This window comes from Arvicanthis niloticus, chromosome Y (genome assembly GCF_011762505.2).
Source record: "Arvicanthis niloticus isolate mArvNil1 chromosome Y, mArvNil1.pat.X, whole genome shotgun sequence".
NCBI classification, from domain to species: domain Eukaryota; kingdom Metazoa; phylum Chordata; class Mammalia; order Rodentia; family Muridae; genus Arvicanthis; species Arvicanthis niloticus.
The window spans coordinates 7,628,193-7,642,866 of record NC_133431.1 but is presented as its reverse complement, the minus strand read 5'-3'; the positions used below and the strand labels follow the sequence as shown (position 1 = coordinate 7,642,866).

General features: G+C 41.0%; 1 pseudogene; it reads right to left on the bottom strand.

Moving 5' to 3' along the window:
- Positions 1 to 8,943: 8,943 nt before the first annotated feature.
- Positions 8,944 to 9,555, bottom strand: LOC143437280 (bcl-2-like protein 2 pseudogene; annotated as a pseudogene).
- Between the last annotated feature and the right edge of the window lie 5,119 nt (positions 9,556 to 14,674).

Sequence of the window (14,674 nt, the reverse complement as noted above, 5' to 3'; positions counted from 1 at the left end):
AATCATCTCTCATTGAAAAAACCCATTGAGAGACTTTCTTCTGTTACCCTCAAGCTGAGTCTGAGAGCATAGCTCACCTAAAGTCAGAAAGTACTGGAGTGAGGGCAGAGCCAATAGTTAGGGTGACTGTGGAAAATTTTGTTCAAACTCATATACTGTTGAGGGAAGGGCTCTAAAATTTACTATGTGGCTGTGAACTTAGTGTGTTTGGTGGGGGGATGCCGCGGTGTACATGTGATGGCCAGAGGGCAAGCTGCAGATGTCAGTTCCCCTTCTACCCTGTGGATCCTGGGAATTGGTGAAATCCAGGTCATCGAGCTTGGCAACAGATGCTTCATTTATCTCTCACCAGACCTTAGTTTTTGAAATATTTATTGTCCCCCCCCCCAAGTAGAATTTTACTGTATTTTCATATAAAATCTATTTTCAAAAATGAACCTTTGAGCTGGACAGTGGTGGTTCAAGCCTTTAATCCCAGCACTTGGGAGGCAGAGACAGTCAGATTTCTGACTTCAAGTCCAGCCTGGTCTACAGAGTGAGTTCCAGGACAGCCAGGGCTATACAGAGAAACCCTGTCTCAAAAAACCAAAAAAAAAGAAAGAAAGAAAGAAAAAAGAAAAAAAAATTTTTGTCTTCATTTGTGATTTCTCTTGGACCTCTCTTTCTTCATCCTTTATGACCATTTTTCTTACTGAAGTGTCAGAACACTGAGACTAACACCTGATGTGATCTGGCAGGTACAAGCTGGAACAAAAACCAGAGCCCAGTTCTGCCAATACTCTTGTTCTTTCCATTTTGAGTCTTGGAAAAAAAAGTTATTTTAGAAAGAAGTATGTGGTACTCTGGTACATCTTCACCTGCATCCCACAGGTTGGGTCAAAGGATATTTGTATAAACAATGCCATTTTCTGAAGGAGTTGATGTAAGTGTGAAATAAAGTAAGAAATAACTGTATCTGTCTTGGCACCGGATTCATAGCAGTTTATTCAATTGATGATGATTAAGTCTTGACTGGAGGGGGTCTATGAAACACAATGGAGATGAAATTAGAAAGAAAGACACCACGTTCTGAAATTACAGCCTTAGGAAACCACTGTTGGTTACCCCAGAGCTAGAACAGCCTGTCTGGATTGAGGCTCAGCCCAGTGGACTTGATGGATGGGCAAGACCGTTCTATGTAGAGAAAGGGAGTAGAAAATTCTAGGCAAAGCTGAGCAAAGGCTCCGAGAAGTGAATATGTGGCCAGCATGTGCTGTACTCCATAACTACAGGGATGAAACTCTAAGTTTCTAGAGACACACTGCCTGGTTTGGGATCACAACTCTACTGCTTTACATCTGAAATCTTATGTGGTTCTTTGTTCCTCCACTTTCTCAACAGAAAAAAAAAAAATAGTACGACAATAGTAGTTGCTCTTAGAGTTGTTGTAAGGCTTGATTGACACATCCAAAACACCAGAGCTTACAATAATAGCTGATGAGAGAAAAGACATGAAATAACGCTGCCCTGAACACAGCAGTAAACACTTCTGACCATGATGGTAGAGAAGGATGGGAGTATAGCAACTACATGTGGCAGTCTTGGTGTCCTTATCTGCCTCAGCTGCAAAACAAACCATCTAAGTTGAGTGACAGATCCTGGTGTTGAGTAGGCAGTCACCCACTTCCTGGATGAATAAGCAGCTAAGACAAACTTGGGAGCATAGGACAAAATGGCGGTGGCAGGGGCATGGGGCACATGGCAAAGTCTGCCTCATCCCTTGGTTTCCCTCCATATCTAGCATCTTGTTCCAAAATGTTTCTTTTTTCATTTATCCTATTTTCTTTCTTCATGAAGCTTTAAGATAGACTTTGGGGCAAGATTAACTATTTCATGTCATTTATGGGTCCTTTTCTCTTTCTCTCTTTCTCTTTTTATAGGAAAGAACATCTGGAAGCAGCAGGCAGGTACATTTTTTTTATTATGATACCCTCCCCATTTCACCATTGTTTTGCAGGGAGGATTCAGTCCTGCATGGTGGAAAGCTTCTAGGTAGCCATTTTGATCACATGTTAGTCTTCGGGTCTTACTCTGTTGCTGGCCTTCAATTCCTCTGTCATTTTCATGTGAATTTAGTCATAGACAACTTTATATGAATAATAGAAACAGCTATGATATACTGAATGTCTATCTCCTCAGAGCTAAGCTCCATAAAGGTTATCACAGCTGATCTGCACAGTCACCATGTAAGAGAAGTCCTAGTATCCTCCTTTGTGTATAAGGAGACCAAGGCTCAAAATGGTTCCTCTACCCCTTCTGAATTCTCACAGGAATTAAGTAGCAAAACCAAAAATCAAAGTCAGACCTGAATGTTAAAAGAATGTTTACCATTGTACATTTTTCTGTTTGTTCACTGGGCTCCTAGATGGCATTTCTGAAAGCAAATTCCAACTGCAATTCATGATCCCCATACACCTGAGGCTTTTCAATAAATCATAAACACTGCAGACTGCTGCAGAGGCAAGAAGAGGTTCAGGCTTGTGAACCTCAGCTTCCTATCCTGTTATCGAAGGTGCCCAAGGTCTGGACCCTATTCTAGTTTATAATGCAAGATGGATGATTCATTTTGACAAAATAGTGTGAGATGATAAGAGGTGACAACATACAGCTAAGAACAGTATTGATTTAAACTTATGGAGTGTTTTCCGGAAGTTTCCATGTAGCATTGTTGGATTAGAGCTGATACACACACAAACACACACACACACACAATTTTCTGAAGTGGCCTATAGTTGCAAGTTACTGAAACCACGGATAAGTGTATTAAATATTACTCCAAATATGCCTTAAAATTTCTGATTCTGGTTCAGTTGGTAACCAAACTAAACTCTGCACCTCTGCAAGAGCAGCAAGCAGTCTTAAAAATTGTGCCATCTCTTTAGCCCCAGCTTATTCTGAAAGTAGAACTTAATAGATCCCTTGCCCTTTTCCCCTAAATAACAAATAAAACAACTCAAGTGTTAGACACTCCACAGGTTACCTTACCAAGTAACACTAAGATTGTCTAAGTGAAATTGCCCTTTACTGGTTCACTGATTGCTAATTCTAATGGCTAATGGTATTAGATGGCTTTTTTTTTCTGCAGGTACCCTTGCATGCCAGCAGAGGGCATCAGATCCATTTGTCATGAGCCACCATGTCTTTGCTGGGACTTGAACCCTGGTTTTCTGAGCCATCTCACCACTATCTGTTTACTGGTTAACTGCCCAAAAAGCAAGGACTTAAAAATTGGATCAACTAGTTAATCAAAAAATAGTTGAACAAGTGACATGGCAAGACCACTTTTTTGTGAGGAATGGGTTGCAGAGTGCTTTCTACATGATCCTGAATCATTTAGGTTTGAGCTTCTCTGGAATGTTCCACTATTTTTATGTTATGTATCCTTGACAACCCCTAATCCCATCCCCCCCACCCCCACTTCTCACTCCCCTGGTTTATGGTTTTCGCTTTTTAAAAACCCCTCAGCTTGCTGGTCTTTTGTCAATCTCTACTGCAAGAGTGAGCTGTTTGACTGTTCGTTGCCAACTCTCCCCCCAATAAACCTCTGCTTATTACATCCAGGTATGTGTCTTCTGTGTTTGTGGGTGGCCGTTACTTCCAGAGACTGGAGTAAGGATCTCCCAAGTTTGGGGTTCTTCATTCCTAACACTAATTTCTGTTATTCATGTTTTATTTCTCAAAATATAATGCATGTTCCTAACCACAAAAGAACAAATGGCTGTGATAATGATCACCATACAACCTACATTCTGTATCATTTGACATAAAGTAACAACAACAAAAAAACAAACATGATTGGGAGAGAAATGTAGCTGTAACTTGGCACAGGACTTTGTGGTTTTGACTTTTGGAAGCTATATAACTTTCTGGTTCAGGGTGGGGCTGAGGCTGGGGTATTGCAGCTAAGCTTCTGAGTGTAATTTTGTGGCTCTGATTTATCACTAGTGACTTGATTACAATAAATTCTTATCATTTTCCCTGTCCTGTGGTTGAGTTGTGTTGGATCTCAGTGGACCCCATGATATAAAGGCTTTAGCACAGTATGTAACCACTGTCCAGTATGAATAGTTTCATAATGATGAAGACTCTAGAGGTGTGCAAAGGCTTCATTATACTAAACATGTCCATTAGGACTGTGGGGGTGTGTCCTGAGTCACAGAAGGTGTGTTTAAGACTCAAGGGTGTGACCTGAGACACAGGGGGATGTGTGTAAAACTCAGTGGGCATGTCCTGAGTCACAGGGTGCATGTTTAGCACTCAGGAGGGAAGTCCAGAGTCACAGGGGGCAAGCTTAAGACTCAGGGGCATGTCCTGAGTCACAGAGGGTATGTTTAAGATTGAGGGGGCATGTCCTGAGTCACAGTGGGTATGCTTAAAACTCAGGGGGTGTGTCCTGATACACAGGGGGTGTGCTTAAGACTCAGGAGGTGTGTCCTGAGTCACAGAGGTCATGTCCTGAGTCACAGGGGGGAAAGTTTAAGAATCATGGGGCGTGTCCAGAGTCACAGAAAGTTTGCTTAAGACTCAGGGGGGTGTGTCCTGTGACACAGGGAGCCTGTTTAGAACTCTTTGCAGAGTCACAGGGGGTGTGTTTAAGACTCAGGGAGAATGTCCTGAGTCACTGGAGGCATGTCCTGAGTCACAGGGAGCATGTTCAAGACTCTGGGGGTGTGTTTAAGACTCAAGAGGCGTGTCCTGTGTCACAGGGGGCTTGCTTAGACTCTAGCACATATTCTTTCACGATAATGAAGACTAGAGAATTGTGCAAAGGCTTGACCATATTAAGTATACTCACAGGGTTTCTGTCTCAGTGTTTCCATTGCTATGAAGAGAAATCATGAAAAAGGCAACTTCTATAAAAGCAACAGGATAATTGGGACTTGCTTACAGTTTCAGAGATTTAGTCCTTTTTCATCATAGCAGGAAGCAAGGCAGGCATGAAAGAAAACATGATGCTGGTGAAGAAGCTGAGAGTTTTGCTTCTTGATCCAAAAGCAGCAAGAAAGAGACTGTCTGCCTGGGAGCTAGTAGGGGGGCCCATTCTGCAGTGGGCGGAACTTCAAAGCCTTCAGTGATGCACTTCCTCCAAGGCCACATCTCATAATAACTTCCTCACACTCCCTGAGCCAAGCATATTTATACTACCACATTCCACTGCCTGGCTCCCATATGATTGTGCAAACACATGAGTGTATGGGGACCATATTTAAAAATAGCATAATACAAAATATGTGAGATTCAAATTAAAAAGTCCTCATTATCTATAGAAGTCTCATAAATGTTAAAAGTCCAAAGTTCAAAGTCTCTTCTGAGATCATTCCAATCATGTAACTGTAATCTCCTATACATTCAAAAATATAGCACATAATTTCCATCCAAATTCACAGGATATAAGTCACTATTCTTAATCATGATTGTGAGGAAATACTGGGTCAAAAGAAGACCAAAAGCCAGCAAGGCAATCTCCAAACTTTGCATCTCCATGTCTGATGTCAAAGTGTTCTTCAGATCTCCAACTCCTTCCTGCTTTGCTCACTGCAGCACAATTCTTTCTCTTTGGCTGATTTTATTTCCTGAAAGTAGTTTTTCTGAGAAGGTATCCCACAGCTCTGGAATCTAAAACTCTTGGGCTCTCCAAAGTAACTTCAAAATTACAGCTTCTTGTTTCAGTATCTGGGATCCACAGATGATCTTCTGCGCTCCTCAAAAGAAGCTGGGTTTCGTCTCCACCTCTTCCCTCTATAGGACACTAGGTTCTGCTTGACTCGACTCCACTGCTGCTGCTGTTCTCTCTGCTCATCCCATGGGACTGACATCTTCAACATGCTGGGTTCTTCTGTGACAAACAGTCTTGACTGTGTTCCTCTCATGCTCCCTTCATGGTGCCAAGCCTCACCTGCACTGCATGAAACATTCATGCCTTAAAACCTGTGCCACCTGGGTGAGACTTGCACAGGACTGAGTTAAGCTGCACCACAAGGGACAACCTTGGCTACCTCTGGAATACAACTTCTTTGTCCTCTCAGAACGCTTAACAGAATATGTCACTTCAGTGGTGCTGGTTTCTTCTTCATCCCCACTAATTTTCTAACTACAGCCAACCAGCATCAATGGTCTCAGTTGTCCCTTCTATTCTTTCCTCTAAAAGCAGAGCCACATGGACAAAGCTGCTGAGTTCCTCTGCCTGCTGGGGCCCAAACATCGCCTCTTCTATTACATCACCACCAGCTTTCTAGTTTTCAACAACTTCACTGCCTAAGTTCGGCTGTCCTTGAACTTGCTCTGTAGATGAACCTTGGACTCAGATCTGCATGGCTCTGTCTTCTGAATGTTGAGTAATACATGTGTAACACTCTGCCCATATCTAAACTTTGCATTACCTAAACTTGTTTTGTACCAGGATGACTTGAATCAGACATCTGCTTGACGTTCATCTCCTGTTATTTAAGGTGTGTACCACCATTCCTGGACCTAAGTATATCCTATATCCTTGTAGATTTTAAATTGAAATCCCAATATAGTAATCACAATCCATCAATTCTCAATTTGACACGTACTTTTATCCTCTTATGTCCACATAAAAACAATAACCAGTTAATAATAATGCCTAACATTATACAGTTCTCATCCATACAACTTCATCTCCATATGTTTAGGTGAGTGGAATCTTGCCATAATATCACCATTTCTTTAATGCCATTGTGTGTCTTTGATCATAGGATTTAGCTTCATTCAACTTCCTGGTGAGATTTTTCTCTTTGAAGCTAACATTTCATATTTTTTCTAAGATTACTAAGCATGATCAAAACAATCACCATGAGAGTAAACACAGGCCAAAAGCTATGCTTGGCTTTCCTGAGACTTCCTTTGTCAATCCAGTTAACAAAATAAACCTGTTTACCTTCAAATGAGAGCAAAACACAGCAGCATTCTTCAGCAAAACATTATAAAAATTCTATGCAAAATTCAAACCACCCTTAGGTCATATGTGTTCTACTAGGATGGCCCATGAAGTTCACTTAATGCATGTACAAATCTAAAGTCTAAAAATCCACATTGCTTCCAACAAAAGCATGGTCAGGCCTACCAATAAGAATACTTAAGTCTGGGGTAATAACGTCTGTCTTAGAATTTCCATTGCTAAGAAGAGACACTGTGACCAAGGCAACTGTTTTAAAGGCAAATAGTTAATTCAGTCTGTATTACACTTTCAAATGTTTAGTCCATTGCCATCATAGCAGGCAGAATGTCAGCATGCAGGCAGCCATGAAGCTGTAGGAGCTGAGAGTTCTGCATCTTCATGAGAAGGCATCCAGGAAGAGACTGTCTTCCAGCCAAGTGGCAGGAGGGTCTGTTTTGTACTGGCCTGAGCTCCAGAAACCACAACCATAGTAATTCACTTCCTTCAAAAAGGTAACATCTACTCCCACCACAAGGCACATCTCTTAATATTGCCACTTTTTAGGGTCAAGAATATTTAAATCACCACAGTTTACTTCAACTATGAACTCTTTCATGCATTTAAATATGATTAGGATGTGCAGAGGCTTTAACATGTTAATTATTTTCAGATGTTTTCTTTCTCATATGTGTTCATTTCTATATTCAGAAACCACTGTGGCATGTAAACGATTTCCTAACTTTAGAACAATCAAAAGGTTTCTGCTCAGTTTGTGTTCTTTTATGTCTTTGGAGATTACAGAGATATGCATAGGCTTTACCATGTTCATTACATCTGTAAGGTTTCTCTAAAGCGCGTGTTCCTTTAAGTGTGTGGAGAGTACAGTGACATGCAAAGTCTTTATCACATTGACTACATTCATAAATTTCACTCTGCACATTTTCTTTTGTGTATTCAGAGATGACTGTGTCCTGGAAAGGCTTTACCTCATTCATGACATTCAGTTTCTCTCCAGTATGTGTTCTTTTATGTAATGGGTGATGACTTTGCAGTGCAAGGGTGTAGCACCTTGATGACACTGAGTCATTCTCTTGAATGTGTTCTATTATGTAGTCACAGATAAAAGTGAATTGTCAGTTTTTCCCCAGTGATTACATTAATGAGAATTCTCTCCAGTGTGATTTCTTTGTGTACGTGTAAAGAACTATGACATGCAAAGGCCTTACCATATTGTTAATATTCCATTAGGTTTTTAATCATAAAAAATTAACTATTCATAGGCCCGCTCCCACCCCATTTCTAACATAAATTTTTAGAAATTTTAAACTTTGAACGCTTTCATGTGGGCAAACAGGGATTTGGAAAGAACAATATTAGAATTGAGTGCCCTGAAGAAAGAAGAAAATAAAAAAAAAAGAAAAAGAAAAGAAAAAAGAAAGAGAAAAAAGAAAAAAAAGAAAAATGAGAAAAAAGAAAGAGAAAAAAGAAAAAAAGAAAAAAGAGAAAAAAGAAAAACAAAAAAGAAAAAAGAAAGAAAAATAGGATAAAAAAGAAAAAAAGGAAAAAAGGAAAAGAAAAAAGAAGAATAATCATAAAAACTTAACTATTCATATGCCTGCTCCCATCCCACTTCTAACATAAATTTTTAGAAATTATTTTATTTTATTTTTATTTTTTTGGTTTTTCTTTTTTTTTATAGTTTTTTTTGTTTTTTTGTTTTTTTGTTTTTTTGTTTTTTTGTTTTTTTGAGACAGGGTTTCTCTGTATAGCCTTTGGCTGTCCTGGAACTCACTAGGCAGACCAGGCTCGCCTTGAACTCAGAAATCCGCCTGCCTCTGCCTCCCAAGTCCTGGGATTAAAGGAGTGCGCCACCACCGCCTGGCCAATTTTTAGAAATTTTAAACTTCAGTATCATCATATCTTTCGTTTTCCTGACCTAAAGTTCGATATCAATGGCATAACACTAAAATCTGAACAGCACTTACCCTTTCTCTAACAAAAGTTCACCAGCCCAGATGAAGAAAAACCAATGTAAGAAAGACCCCTACAGATATCAGGGCCCCCAGTGTCACGGCCCCCGTCAGTATTGTCTTTACTGACATCCAGTTCCCTTCCAGTAGACACCATGTCTTTTTCAGGGCCCTGTTCCCATACAGGGCTGTGAACTCCGTCCAGCCGCCATTGTTGTGGATCCAGTCAGCCAGGTGTATTTCTAGATAGGCCACCATCCAATCCTGTATCTGCCTCACCAATGGCTCTAAGTTTTTGTCTATACTCTCAGCACACAGGGCCGCCCCAAAGACAAAGAATGCCACAAGACGGCCCCAGTTGGGGCCTCCTTGGAATAGTTCCTCAGAAACCTGGATGAAGCATTGTTGGGCTGAGCCTGGGGTCACCTGTAGTTGAGCAACCAGGTCAGAGAGGGTGTGCTGGAAGCGGGTCTCAAATTCATCTCCAGCCGCCCGCATGGCTTGGTGAAGCGGGTTGGTTGTTGGGCCTTCTCCTGGGCCAGCTCCTCGGACATAACCCTTCTGCCTTAGCTTGTAGCCTACAAAGTCGGCCACTAGAGCCCGTGTATCTGGGGTTGAGGCTGGGGTTGAGGCTGGGGTTGTCATCGGGTGCGTTCAGCTGGGTTCCAAGTTTCCAGCTCAGTGATGTCAGACTGCGTTTCCTGCTTGGAACTGGTGCTCAGGCCTCTGGTCTCATATGTTGAGCCACCTCGAATGCTTTCATGTGGGCAAACAGGGATTTGGAAAGAACAATATTAGGATTGAGTGCCCTGAAGAAAAAAGAAAATAGAAAAAAAAAAAAAAACAAGATAAAAAAGAAAGAAAAGAAAGAAAAAAAGGAAAAAAGAATAAAAAGAAAGAAAAAAAGAAAAAAAGAAAAAAGAAAAAAGAAAGGAGAAATAGAAAAAAAAAAGAAAAGGAGAAATAGAAAAAAAAAAAGAAAAAAGAAAATGAAATAGAAAAAAAGAAACCAGGTGGTGGTGGCGCACACCTTTAATCCCAGCACTTGGGAGGCAGAGGCAGGCGGATTTCTGAGTTCAAGGCCAGCCTGGTCTACAGAGTGAGTTCCAGCACAGCCAGGGCTACACAGAGAAACCCAGTCTCGAAAATCCAAAAAAAAAGAAAAGAAAAAAAAGAAAAGAGGAAAAAAGAATAAAAAAGAAAAAAAGAAAGAAGAGAAAAAAGGAATAAAAAAAGGAAAAAGAAAAAAGAAAAAGATTGAGTGCCCCCCTGTCTTAGTGAGCAGTGGCAGCTCCCATACAGGATTTAACAGTTCCAGCGGTGTTCTGAACCTGGAATGAGGCAAAGGGAAGGAGAGCTGTCTAATCACTCCCGCCAGTCTCTAAGGCCAAGTTAGTCCAGGTCTCTTTTAGAGTTTTATTCATTTTCTCTACCTGTCCTAAAATCTGGGGCCTAAATGTACAATTTCTAATTCATCCCCAGCTGGGCGGCCAGTTCCTGACTTACCTGGACAACAAAGATGGGTACATTATCGGGTCCTATTACCTTATTAGGTATTGCATACCGGGGAAAGTTTTTTTCTAAGATATTAGAAATATAAAATCTGAAACTAAAAATAAAATATAAAACTTAAAATATTATACTTATTTATATTTTATACTTTACATTTTATATTTGATGTAATATATATATATATATATATATATATATATATATATATATTTGTGTGTGTGTGTTTGTTGTTTTTTTGTTTTGTTTTGTTTGTTTGTTTGTTTTTTTGAGACAGGGTTTCTCTGTGTAGCCCTGGCTGTCCTGGAGCTCACTCTGTAGACCAGGCTGGCCTCGAACTCAGAAATCCACCTGCCTCTGTCTCCCAAGTGCTGGGATTAAAGGCGTGTGCCATGTCTGACCTCAGTAGGAGAGGATGTGCTTAACCCTGCAGAGACTTGACATGCCATGACTGGGGGATACTCAAGTGGCCCCCAATCCTCCCTGGGGAGAAAAAAGGAGTCAGGGATGAGGTACTGTGGAAGATGGAATGGGGAGGGGGTAGTAACTGAGATATAAGGAAATAAAAAAAAATGGGAAAAGAAACAATACATATAAATAAAATAAAAATATACAAATCAGCATATTACTTTTAAATTTTACCCGACTCAATGTCTCAGGGCATAAGCCAAAGTAGGGAAGATTTTTGACAAAAATATCACACAAATGACCTCTAACTAAAGTTTTCTCAGAGTCTATTTTCCACTGAACAAGCACGACCTCAACTACCTTTGGCTGCGCTACTGTCAACACCCAAGCTTCCATGTCCTATGAGAACAACTGATTAAGATCCATGTACAGTTCTCTATGATTTTGCCATCTTAGTTTGTGATATTCTCCACATTCCTTCAAAAGGGAACATAGATTCTGTCCAGCAGCATAATCACATCTGGATACCATTTTGTTGTTGTTGTTGTTGTTCTAACTTGATATTCTGCTGCTGTGATTGAATGCTCTGAGCAAAGGCATCTCAGGTAATAAGTGGCTGTTGTACATGGTTCTGTCAGACCACAGTCCATCATTTTGGGAGCTTAGATTAGAAACTGAAGGCAAAAAGCATGGACAAACACTGCCTCCTGGCTTGCTCTCTTGCTTGCTCACTGTCTCATGCTCAGCCTGCTCTCTCATCCAGCCCAGGACCACTTGCTTAGGGATATTGCCACCCTCAGTGGAAGAGTCTTCCTAATCAATCATCAACACTATCTCTTACAGACATAGCAACCAGCCATTCTGATGAGGGCACACCCTCAATTTAGGCTCCTTCAGGTGACTGTAGCTATGAAATGCTGAGAACTGAAAACAACAATGACACAGACACAATAATAAATGAGGAAGTTGTTACAACACAAAATCAATGATTTAACCATATCAATTACAGGAGCCCCTGCCACCCCATTAGGATTTGGACTTGTGCCTGAGCAAGGACAAAATAGGAAGGGCACCTGGCTCAGAGCAGGGAAGAATACACTGCAATGGAAAGCTCAGAAGCTGTGCTGACCTGGGATGAGCATCTTTAACTCTGGGTTTCCACTCTAGTGCTACCAAAGAGAAGGCTAAAACACTTGGAAGGTAGACAGAAAAGTAGATTGTCCCACACAACTGGAAATGGTCACCAACAAAAGACAGGATCTCTGGTCCAAGGAAGACATGCTATATTTGTTAGAGTCAATGAAGAACGACCTTCCATCTTATAACAGCTCCAAGTTCAAAACTACAGAGTCACATACGAACTGGGCAGAGGGTAGTTAAGAAGGTGGAAAAAGAGGTCTTTGTCTTTCTACCCTGTAAAACAAGGTAGACAGAGCCTGATTTTGCCCTGGATGCTGTCTCAAAGAGCTGTCATGAACTAGTCAATAGGTCTAGGTCCTGTTGTTAAGAAGGATTTAACCCAAAATGTGGGGCTAGTAACTAAATCGATTAGGATGGAATCTGTCTCATTTCCTCAGTCAGAGAATAACAAAGTGCCACACACAAAATAGACAGCCACAAGGGGTGGTAAAGTGTACCCAGCATATGCCACCACTTGTACACAGGAGAAAATAAAGATAAGAAGGTAGCTGTCAGCCATGTACCAGAGTTGTAAGTCTAATATAACCTTCCCAGAAATTAATACCATGGGCACACCACCCCCTACACCAGGCTCTGAAACATCTTCCAACCTTTTTGTGGCTTCAACTCTTTGGTGCATCCACTATACTGTGCTTTCACAGTCACTTTAGTCATCTCCCTCCAAAAATAAAAGAAAAATCTAAAACCCAAGACACACAAACACAAATATGACAGACAAGACACTTGCACAAAGAACAAGGAAACATCTTAACAGGCAGCCTTTCAACCCTTCAGGTGAGATTCCTTAGGGTTTTGGGGTACCAGTCCATGCACCAAGATGTTGTGCCCAGGTCACTGGAACTCCAAAGACCACCAAGAACCTATTGCAATGCAAATATACAAAGGTCTGTATTATGAGCTCAGTAACAATGATTTGCACCAGTCAATCTCACATCAGGTCCAAACTGAGAGACCGAGTCTAGGGGTGCTGAGTATTTATTGCAGCTACAGCAAGACTGGGGCATTAACATACAGGTCAGCAACTTAATTATTTAGAAACAGCATGTCTGGCATAATTTGCAAGAATCAAACAAAGGGGCAAAACCATCTGACAACTATGATGGGTATGCTAAATTTTTTTCCTCTTTAAAGGTTTATTAATTATCTATATGTAGCTAAACCCTTCTGTTGTACCTTCACTGGCTGTTGATAAGAAGGTTTTGTCATAGGATGTCTGCTCAAGTGGACTTTGTGCAATCTCAAAAACAGAGTTGGCTGGACTTCATAAACTCATCTTTTTGATTAAGCCCCTTATTATAAAAAGATACTACTGTTTCCCTGCAAGCCATGCCTGACAGTAGAACAGGTACTTTATCCAAAGACCTACCTCATTGTCTGTTACTACAAACCCTAATATCAGTTGCCCTTACTACTAGAACAGAATAGCAGTAGTCCTCATTATTGGAAAAGAATACTAGTGGAAATTACCTCTCTGCTTGTGCATGCCTCCTAAAGATACTGCAGGCCATCCCCACTTGCCCTTCCTTTCCTGACTCAACCCTGTATCATACCCCCCACTTGGGCAGATAGTTCCTGTTCACCCACATGCCATGCCTGAAAGGACACAAGGTAAGCTTTCCATAAATCTACCACACTATTTGTTATCCCAAATGCAATTTTCACAGTTGTCTCTAGTACTGTACTAAACACCAGAAGCAGCCTAACCCCGCTAATGACAAAGTCTCCTGGTAGATTACTAAGATCATCTCTTCCTGCCCACCTCTTCTCCCAGCTTTCAACATTAGCAAGCATTCCCTCTAGAACATAACAAAAAAACAGGTCAGTAAAAGAGGCAACACTCAGCCAAGTCTCTCTGCAAATCCATACAGTAAACAATAACCCAGGAACAAAACTCCCACCCAAACAAGAGAAATAGAAAAATCAGTACCTAATCAATAATCACTTCAAACCCAGAGGACTAGACACCACCATTGGAATATTATAAATAACAACCAAAAAAATATGTCACCAAGAAATCCAAGCTATACTATCAGAGCAGGTCATGAGAAATTAAAAATGCAACAGATATGGTACAAAAGAGATTGTTTGAGGGAAGGAATAGAGATGCACATTAGGACCTGCAGACAGGCAAACAGGGAGCAGAGAGAGAGCCCTGAGTGTAGAGAAAGCGAATAGAGAGGGGCATGTGCAGAGAACAGAGACAGGGAACAAACAGAGAGAGCTGTGTAGCTGGTGGTCTGTGTATATAAAGCACACCTGACAACAGCAGCAGGTGATGGAGGCAGGGAATGAATTAAGCAGCTGCTAAGTCCCTGAGAGCAGAGCATTGAAATTACCTGTGCTCTGACAACTACAGAGACAAGGTTCACCCAGGGAACAGGAAAGGAAGAAAGGGTCTCAGACATTAAAGATGAATAAAACAAAATGGCTACATCAGTCAATAATAAAAAAGGTTGAGTCTAAAAGTTTCCTGGCACTAAACAACTAGGACAACTAGGAATTCCAAATGTTTTGGGCAGATTCAGAATCAGCCAAGAGAGTGAAGTTACCCAGAGGTCACCTCCTGATCTAACACGTGAGGAGCATCACCAGGGACCTCACAGGTGGTCACATCTGGCTGATGCTTCCCATGCAGCTCCAGAGAGGA